Raw genomic sequence first — 10,760 nt, forward strand, 5'->3', positions numbered from 1 at the left:
GCTGTGCTCACACCACGAGGGCATCTTTATTCTTCCCAGCACCAAGAGAGATGTCAGTCACACTAAAGGACACAGGAGAGCCACGGGAATGAGAACCCTCTACGGTGGCAAGGTTTCATGCTGTTTCTTTAATTTTTTGTCTGGCAAGTGAAATATATTTCAGCAGAAGGTGGGAAAGGACTTGGAACAAAATTGATCTTGGCTGAGCAAACATTTGACAACGTTCTGTGGGAAACAACCATCTGTCTTGGGAGATATCAACTCCAGGAGATATTGATGGCACTAAAAATATCTGCCTTAGTCCACAGTCCCACGGCATTCAGTTTTCAAGAGTGGAAAGCTTCAATCCTTCAGCAGTAAAACCTTTCTATTTATTTCTATTTTTGGAGTGTTGACTTACCAGGTGGAGAGTGAAAGGCTCTGGTTTGTTCAAGATGCAGCCACACAAGTTTTTGGTGCCTGGGATGAGTGGAAAGTAGAGAGGAGCTGCAGAGAGATAATTAATATGGATTAAATAGAAAAAGGGCTTTGTGCTCTGCTTCACAAGTACAGACCGTACACAGAGATGGATGTCTCTATCTCAGAAGAGCTTCCTGGAGCAGTTTGGCAGGCTGGTTTCTTCTGAGAAACATGAGAGGAGAGAAAAAAAAAAAAAAAGTATTCTTTGAAAGAAACTTTAAAAACATACCATGAATTCCAAACAGCTCTTGCCTCCTCACTGACAAAGAGGCTAACGCATTTATTGAAGCTGACAAACAGTCCCCATCTCATGAATCATTTAGATTTAGACCATTTCACCTTCCACAAGTCACTAAAAATCAAGATAATACAAAGTTTTACAAGGGAAATGAGAAGATGGGGCGGCTCAACTTCACCAATGGATGTTCTGCACAGAAGTTGGCACATCCATTTTTGTATCTGTGATTTGCTGGTTTCCTGCTGCCCAGGCAGATGCTTTTCCATGGGCCTCTTAAATAAGTAAGAGTTATTTTCACCACAAACTAGAGAGCTTACTCCAGAGGATATTCCAGTTTGGAAAAGGCAGTCTCTTGGCCATCAGGAAGTCTCTGTAGGGAATACCAGAGATGAAAGGACTACAGGCAAAAGCCTTGAGCTGTTCTTCCATACTTTCTCCAGTGTCACTCACTCACTCCATCTGTGATTTGTGCAAACTCCCCACCACAGCCACATCAACATCCACATTCCCTCACAAACAGCTCCAGCTGCAGCAAGAACAAGATCCTCCTTCCACAGGAACAACCTGCATTCTCCTCTTTAAATCCCTACCCCATCATATGTCCTGGGATAATTTTTAGGGCTGGTTGCTCTGGGATTTTTTTTTCATTTTCTGGTGGTTTTCTCATTCTGGGGGAGTGTTTGAGTTGGGTTTATGGTTGTTGCCCAGGAGAGCCAATAACAAGTGCCATGCACTTGTGCCAAGGGCAAGGACAAATGATCCTTCCTGCTGACACTCCCTGCCCACTGTGAACCCCAGAACTGGATCCACCTTCTCCATCTCCAGTGTCTGCCAGGGGATCTCTGTTCTGTGGCCAACATGGCAATCCCATGGGAATCCATGCAGAATGCCTTGCCAGAAGGATGACTCTTCAGTACACTCACACGATCTAAAGAAATCATGCTAAACTCAGTCAGATACTGCAGTGATGGGGGTAGAAAATGCAATGACTGCTTCATCCAGAGACACTCAGGTTGGGTAAAGGAAAAGGGGTGCCCCAGTACAGGGACAGAAAAGGAGAATTCCCACTTCTGGAGTAGTTTAGGGGAAAAACCCCACCACAAAACACTTCAGGAAACATTAGGTTTGTGGAATAGTGAATACTACATGCTGGGGAAAAGGGAGTCAGGGTTTGTTTCCTGGGCAACTGGGGAACCATAAAGATACTGGAACACAGTTAGGAAAGAAGTGGAAACACCCGAAATAGGAAGGCAAGAAGGGGAAGGGATTTCTTCCTGCAGATACAGCATGAGAAGGAGAAAAAAGGCTGATAGGATGCACGCTTTTTGATGGATTTTTTTTTAAGTTGTGTTTATTTGCATGAAAGCTCTGAAATAGGACAAAGTACAGAGAAGGGCAATGCTGCATAATGTGAAGGAGGAAAGGGAACTGTTTGGCTTTTTCATTTAAATGCATGAAAATCTCTGTGCGGTCTGCGTGTGTTAAGAGGAGGGGTATGAATTTAAAAAAAAAATTATGATAAAGTAAATGATGACTCCAGTGAGAGAACAAATTCAGGCTGAAGCCTCATAAGCACACCTGAAATTAGGAACTGTGTTAATAGTCCCAGACTGTGTTTCAGGTTGATGCCGAGTGGGGCAATGACTCAGGAAACACATAGCAAGAGAGAATTTAACACCAGAAAATCCTCTGTAGTTCTTTGGGAATGAAATGTGAGGTTATGGTCCCAGGGATGGATGGATGCAATTGCTGTGGAACGCACCTGCTCATCCACAGGGATCTCCTGACCCCACTGAGATGGGTGTCCATGGGTGGTGAGATGCCAAAATGTCTCCAAGAGCCACATCCTGCTGATCCTCTCTGCCTCCCCCATCTCACTCTTTTTCCCTGGTACCAGCACTGCCCTGCAAGGGAAGGATGAAAACTTGCAAAGTGACTTACTGGGGAAAGAGCAGAGGAATGGAAACCAGCGGATTCAGGCCTGGACATACCCATGGTAGGGGACAGGCATGCCAGAAATGAAGGGACTTGGAGGTTTGGTGGTGGGACAGAAGAGCTTCGCTTCCAGCTTAGTGGTGACACAGCCCCCTCAATCTGTCCCCCACCACCAGGGCTGGCTGCCATCACAGCTCTGGCTGCCTTCCTCCATCCTTCCTTGTGCTGGGGCCATCTGTGTGCTAAGGCAAACTTTGAGGGTGACACATAGGGAGAAAACACTTGAGACACTGGAGTGCTGCTCAAGACAAGAAGGTATTGGTAATGCCTTACTAACAAGAGATCTTGCTGGCTTTGTATCATCTTCCCCAGGTGTCCAAACACAAACAGGTTTCCTTTTACCATCTGAGGGAAGATCATCAAAACTCACAAAGCACAGGCTGGTCTGAAAACAAAGGAAATGAAAAGCATGGAATCATAGAATGGCCTGGGTTAGAAGGAACCCGAAAGATTTTCTCATTCCAGCCCTCTGCTATGGACAAGGACACCTTCCACTAAACCAGGTTGCTCAGAGCTCCATCCAACCTGGCCTTGAACACTTCCACAGATGGGCCATTCACAACTTCTCTGGGCAACCTGTTCCAGTGCCTCACCGCCCCCACTGATTTTTTTCCTAAGACCTAATGCTTAGATAACTCCTTATTCCCAAATCTCCAAAAACCAAATCCAGATGAAGGGAATTAATGTAAAGAACTGCATATGGTCACTAATAATACTTGGATTTCAGTTGTCCTGGTCAAACCAAAGTATTTATTTGCCACATCATCAAATACATCCTATCTGTGCATTCTTTTTTCAGTAATGATTTGTTTATACATGGCTGTGGTGCACCCTGAAACATGCAGCTTACTAATTAACTCCTAGCCACCTGGGATGGCAATTAGCACAACAAAACCTGGAGCAAATCCATAAGACTGATCATGGGTTGTACATGCTTGAATCACCGAAAACAGGCAGCCTTGATGGTTTTTTTAAGGAGAAAACATGCATTTCAAGTTGAGTGCAGGGAGGCTGTCCAGGACTGACACGTGTGAGAAATCAGGCTCTGGTTGTGCAGGAAGCTGCAGGGTCGAGGTTCCCCAGCCTTCAAGTTGGTTCAGTGGCAGCACAAGGATCTGCCTTTCAGTATCACATCAAAGAGCTGGAACTCTTTTATCCCATGGAAGAATGGCTGCCCAGTGCTGTTCCTCAAAGTTATCCTGCTAACAGACCACGGACTAGAGGTTTTGTGATAAAGAACTACAGATCTTCCTGGGACCATTGAACCAAAGCAAAGACAGGCTAAATTTGGGTGAAAGACTTCACACACTGTGCACATGCGGAAGGGCTGCTAAGTTGATACAAAAGCTTTCTGGTATCATACCTACTGGGTTTGAAGCTCTTGGGAGTTTAGTGCCTTCCCTCCTTCACTTCCATGAAAAATTACAATGACTGGGCACTGCTCGTGCAGCTCCACTCTGTGCATTTGCTGCTGATGGGTGAATTTAATCCTGCTGGAAATGCAGAGGTGGGCTGCAGAGGATGAACTGTTTCCTGTCAGCATTTAAACTCCTTCGTGCCTGCTCAGGGGCTTTGCCTAAAATCAGCCACAGTCTGCCCACTTCCATACCTAATTGTCATAAACATGTGAAAACAGACAACAGCATAGTTAGCAATTCTCCCTTCATTATGCCAGTGTGCTTCTCGTAGCATAATCATGATCAACAGACATGTTATTCTCCTCTCACCGTTTTCATTTTGCAAGTTTATCTTCTTTTTTCTACTAGTAAGGATTAAAAAAAGGAAAGAAAGAAACAACATAAACCACCACCTTTTGAAGGCTGTCTGTCCATGCAGCAGTTGGTGACAAACAGCCCCTGACCTGCAGAATCAGACTCTGCAGTAGCCAAAACCAGCAGAAATAAAAAGCACATGGTTTGAAAGAAAACTTGGTGCTCATCACAGGCAGTCTGCACTTCATCAAGGACCAATTTTCACTAGGATTAGTTAACCAGCCATTTCCTTCCTCACTGGCTTTTAACCATTTATTGTTTATAGTGCAGCCTGGGAAGCTCTGCAATAGACACTAAAGCATTTAGGAGAAGCAGCAGGAGTCACTCTACAGGAGTAAGTTAAAGCTCAGCATGTGCCCTTCAGCTGGAAAACATAAAGCATCCCTAGAAACATGTAGCTGAGCCCTGAGCTGGAAGACAGCAAACAAGAGGGCACCTTTCCTGCTCCCCATGGAGAGGGCTGCCAACCATGACCTGTTCATTCCAGGTGATGTAAATGCAGATATTTTTGCTAATCTTATGCTAAGTTTGATTTCAAATTTTGCTTTTGCCTGCACAGCCTTTTATTCACTCCTCTCTCTCCTGCCTGTCTTTGAAGGTTGCCTGCCCTTGGGATTCTCCTCCTCCTTTCTCCATCCAAAACATTTGCATTCTTCCTCAAAATGTTGCTGATACAGTCTCCTATCCCACCATCCCCAGCTTCCCAGTCCTTGCATGCTTTCTGAGAAATAAAAATAAAGCAAATTCAAGATGTTAATAAAACTTATGATCCAGACACAATATTTGCTTTGGACATCGTACAGAGAATTTAAGAAGCTGGGATCTCCCAGTTTTAGGAACTAAAGAGCTGTTTTACACAGCACACTGCCTTTTTTGTAGAACTGATCACAAAATCCTGGTCTGGAGTATTTATTCCAGGACTAGTGAGTACTGGCAGCTGTGCGTGAGGTTTTGAAAAGGACAAAGGTTGTTTGTAAGTTCTGTCCAATTTATTTTGTAAAGCAGCTTCGGATTTAGGAACAAGTCCAGATAAGTTTGTGCACTGTGCCATTTTACAGGACAGCAAAGCCAGTGGCTGATTGAGACCTCTGGGGGCTGGAGCACTGACTCCTGTGCCAGGCAGCAGTGATGCTGGTGGAGGTGAGAATAGCCAGGCTTCCAGGACTTCCAGGGCTTCCCATTCCGAGTCATTGGACACCTGGCCACCTCTCATGGAGAGCAAAGGCAAATACCCAACTGTGGTTTAATATCAGTTATCAAAACTCCTCTGTCCTTTGGGAAATTGCTTTTATTTTCAGGACAATTTAACTATTTGTGCCTCCGTCTGGTCTGTTTGATGCTGTTAAATCCCAGCTCAAAATGAGTCTGTTATGGAACAGCAGCACTGGTAACAGATACACAGATCCTGTAATGAGATCACCACAGTTAGCAATGCAGATGAAGTCCAGCTCCTCAACCAGCAGAAGGGTTGCATGTCAGAGTTGGATTTCCAGGCTTTTTTAAAGCTGAGTTCCTTCTCACACAAGGAACAGCAGCCTCAGAATAGCATCATGTTTGCCACCTCTCAGCCAGAAAAAATCTCACTATGGACAGCCTGTAAATAAGTGTGAATCCAAGGCCAAAGCTCTGACATCCCCGTTTCCAGAAGTGACTCTTCTGCTCATCCCTTGCCATGGCCAGGGGTGCTCCTGTGGTCCAAGGGACAGTCCCAGACTCGAGGCTGGAATCCAGCCAGCTGCCACTCCACTCCCTGTGATCTAGCAATGAGCACGCCTGCCCTTTGCTCTCAGGAAAGTCCAGCTCTACTTCTCTCCCACACCAAAAAATCCCAGCATGATCAGCAATTACCCCAGGCTTAGCCTGAGGAAGGTGAGCACCACCCACCCACACTTCACAAATATTTCTGCCTGCCACTCCAAGAGCTCCTCACGTTTCCTCTACCTTGCCTTTTCTCACTGGAATCCAGAAGAATGCATTTTGCTTAAAAACCTCAAATCAATCTCATACAGAGAAACCTGACCAAAATTGGCCATGCCACTGCGCTTGCCTTTTCCCCAGAGGGGAGGATGCAAAAGCAAACAAAACATGGCAGATGTTTGTCATGGTGTTTAACGTGCTGCTGGAAGAGGTTCAGATCCTGTCGTGGTGAGATCTCAGAAAGCCACAGCGCAGAAGCCAAACATTTCAAGAGGAGCTTTTTGTTTTGAAATACTTCCAGATGATGTGTCACAGAACTAATTTAGGCAAGAATAGATTTCCTTAAACAAGACAATGATAGAATATTACACTTTGCAGCTATGCTGAAATTGCACTACCTGAAAAGGCAATTCCTCACCTAAAACAGAGTATCAAAATAATTTGATTTTTTTCATCAAAGTGCAGAAAAGATAAAGAGCACTCCAGCAAAATGCTTTCAGATGCAGATACAGGCTGTCCAGCATATTCCAGATCTTTGGGAATTACAAGTGGTCTTCATCTTTTCCAATAATTTTGAGTTAATACCTGCCCACCTACATCAGCTTGTTTCTAAATTGCAGTGACATACATGGTTAAATTCCCAGCTGTATTAAAATACCCTGAGTGAATGAGAAGAAAAAAACCTCCAGCTCACAGTTTGTACATGTTGCATTATATCATCATTTGACTTCAGGATGTTGGAATTTGTTTTATCAGAATTTGACACTATCTACTTGACTCGAACACACAAAAAATGTAATAAAACCACCAAAAATGTCATGTCTGTGAGCTTCAAAGCAGCACAAAGCTCGACTATTTGAACACCTTTTTTAATCTTAAAGGAACTCCTTACCTATTGATTCAGCCTGCTCACCCAGGATCACTCTGTCACTGTTGCTCAGAGTTTTAATGCATTTCTCTCTACCCAGTAATTGAAAATATAATAGATATAACACAAAATTTCATGGCCTCTGGTTAAGGCTTCAGAGCTTCCTTGTGCTCGTTGGAGCGCAGCTCATTAAAAATGCATCATGCTAATGAGAAAGCAGCAGCCTGCTGGCCACAACAGGTCTGCAAAGGTGTGGGGCAGTTCAACGAGGGAGAATTTCTCTCCTAAGGAAAGCAGGGACAGAAACTGCTTCACACTTCTGGACTCGAGGTTTTGATTCTAGCACGATGTCACAACTGATTTACATCCAACTGCTCCTCCCAGGCGGGGCTGTTACGTCCCCAGGGAGGGAATTCTCACCCTGGGAGGTGGGCAATGGCTGCTTGGTGCGCCTTGCACAGTGCCTCACTAGAAAAAAAAACCAAAAACATCACAACAAACTCCTTGGCAAACGTGGAGTCATGTCCAACCTGTGACGGGAATATCCTGGAATGGTGCCTGGGACAGCAGGGACACGACCAGAGTGGGCACCCCGACAATTCCCTACAATAATGACATGAGCTGTGGGGAAAATTTTCCCGGAGGAGAGGGCCTACATCACCCTGAAATCCCATTCCTGTTGTAGCAGCATTCCCCACAGCAAAGTGCAATTCCACACTAGAAACCATTCCATGCCAAAGCAGCAAAACTCAACACCTTGTGAAACAAGTCACCAAAGCCCAGGATGTTACTTAGATAAAATAAGGTGTTTAAAAATTTGCTAATTATGTATCTTCCCTTACTGATGCCGTTAGATTTTTGAATGTTCCAGCTTTTCTCTGGGAGCAGGGAGGCAGAGAAACTTACCCTTTCTTCCTTTTTCTTTCATGGAAAGAAATGTGCCTTCTCTCCAGATCATATATTGCATAAGATATTTTGGAAATCGTATAAGATGTTTTGGAAAGCAGCAGGCAGATCTACAGTAGCATTCAGGTTCCTTCTTCATGTTGAATTTAGGATTACAGGGATCCAGGTATAATTTAATAAAAAAAAATTAAAGGGAGTAAAGATAGGCAGTCAAAATTAGCATGCAAAGTAGAAGCTGTATTTTTTTTCTGTGCAAATATTAATTTTACAAAATTTTCCTTTTAACCAAAGACTATTAAAACAAAAAGCTCTTTGAAAAAAAATCCTAACCAAATACATCTGACAAAATATCCAAGTCTTTCTTCTTTCCTTGCTTCTCCCCCTTCCTCCACCCCCTTTTCTCTCCTTTAAGGGAATTGTTTTATTTTCTATTCTTTTGTTGTCACATCTGGGAGACCATTTGTGTTGTTTCCTTCAATATATTTCAGGCAACCTGGCAGCAGATGTATTGCAAAGCGAATTAAGATCCAGGCAGGCAACATGAGAGGCTAAAACAAGTTACTGCAAATCTGGAACAGAAGCTGGAGTCAGAGCTGGTGCTTGGGGGCAGCTCTGTGGCTGCAGGGTCGAGCTTTTGCTGGTCCCCCACTTTACCCGGGAGCAGGTTCATTGTCCCCTGTGTCACCAGGGGCTCTGCCCACCCACGCTGTCACCCACCCAGGGCTCTGTTTGGAGCAAGAAGCAGCACATAGCCCTAAACCCACTCAGCAGGAGCAGCTCCTTAAAGTGAGAGTTGTTAAAATAGGCACTTGTGTGTTTGTTCTCTCCTTTTGACTCCAAATATAGTTTGGGAAATACACAGGGAGGAGAGGATATCTGCAGGTGGGTGGAAGTGTCTGCATCAGCTCCTCGGTCAGCAACGCCCAAAGGTAGCTGGCAGCCTGAGCTGCTCAGCAGGCTGCAGAGGATTAACACATCCATCCAGGGCAAAATGCAGCAAAAAAAAAAAGCTTTTTATTTCCCACCTGTCCATGCTGCCTTCCTAAGTATCAGGAGAGTGGGAACACCTTAAAGAGACTGTATTGTACCAAATGTCACATGGCATCATTAAATTGCAGGTGTGCCAGCAGATAATTTTGATAAAGACCAAGAGGCACGTAAGAGTTATCAGCCAAGACTCCAAGGAGGACAGGTTGTTACCACGATTTCCTAAGAGGCTGCATCCCTGAACTCCAAACACCTTTTGTATTTTTTGTTCTCCCACAACCTTCGGCAACTGGAGTCTAAGTCTCTTTTAAGTTGATGCGCTACAAAGGAACCAAAAGAAAGCCTCGAGGGGAAGATACTGGCTTCAGCCATTTGATCCAGGTTTTTATGTTGCTATTCTATGCCCAATTCTGAGAAAAATAAATCCCTTTATCCTCCGATTCCCTACCTAATCAAAAACTAGGCCATTTTACCCAAATAGCCAAGCCACGTTGCTTCACACCCACATTGATTGCAGCCCCCTGGGAGTCAGATCTGAGAGATTTTCCTTTGAAGGACTAGTCAGAAAGGAGAGTAATTTGGCTGTTGCTGCTCTTACGGAGCTCTATCTTAGTCACAAAATGTTACTCTTCCCATAAGGAAAACGAGTGGCACAGCAGCATGAGCCCAGACAAACCTCCAGGGGCCTTCAGGTCTGGAGCAGCCTCCCCCAAAGGAAAAATGGATCCACTCTCACCTTTGGTTGTTTTTGGCAGTGTTAGCAATGTCTTTGTCAAACACTAAAGGCTAAAAATATCTTTCAGCACCTGCAACTGTATTCTTCTGTTTCTCAAGGGGCTTTTTTTTTTTTCCCTAAATGCATGGATAGACATTGGAAAATAAAACTTAGAGATGAAACAAGAGCATTACTGAAGACGATTGCACAGGAATCTTGGTTAATGAGCTTGTACCTTACTTTCTTCACTTAGCATCTTATCACTACATCAGATCCCTTTTGCTCTAAAGCACCAGTAATTTCCGAAATTCAGGTGTACATTTCCTATGCCTGAGCAGCAGAGTCACCACTGGGGTTGCAGTGGTAAACAAGCTGTTCTATCAGCCAGGAAAGGAAAGTGCTGTATAAACACCGAGTAACTCCTCAGAGGATTAACAATGCTAGAGCAAGGTGAAAACCTGAAGTAGCTTTACCCAGTGGAATGCAGCCAATCCCCCTTTCCATGGTTAATGGAGATCTGTGACTGCAGCATATTCCGATTTATTATTTTTTTCCAGGAGCTACTCTTATAGGTTAAAATGCAAGTTGTACTTTTACTCACACTGGAGTGCAGGTCAAGAGAGGGGATTCTGCCCCACTCTGGTGTGACCCCTCCTGAAGTTCTGTGTCCAGATCTGGGGTCCCAGCAAAGGAAGGTCATGGAGCTGTTGGAGTGAGGCCAGAGAACACCTCCAAGTTGATCAGAGGGATGGAGCAGTTCTCCTTGAAGACAGGCTGAGAGATTTGGGATTTCTCAGCCTGGAGAAAAGAAGGCTCAGGAGTGACCTAATTGTGACCTTCCAGTACCTGAAGGGAGCCCACAAGAAAGATGGAGAAGGACTGTTCACTAGAGCATGGAGTGAC

This window comes from Chamaea fasciata, unplaced genomic scaffold (genome assembly GCF_029207755.1).
Source record: "Chamaea fasciata isolate MVZ Bird 193981 ecotype frontalis unplaced genomic scaffold, bChaFas1.0.hap1 SCAF_3, whole genome shotgun sequence".
Lineage (NCBI taxonomy): Eukaryota > Metazoa > Chordata > Aves > Passeriformes > Sylviidae > Chamaea > Chamaea fasciata.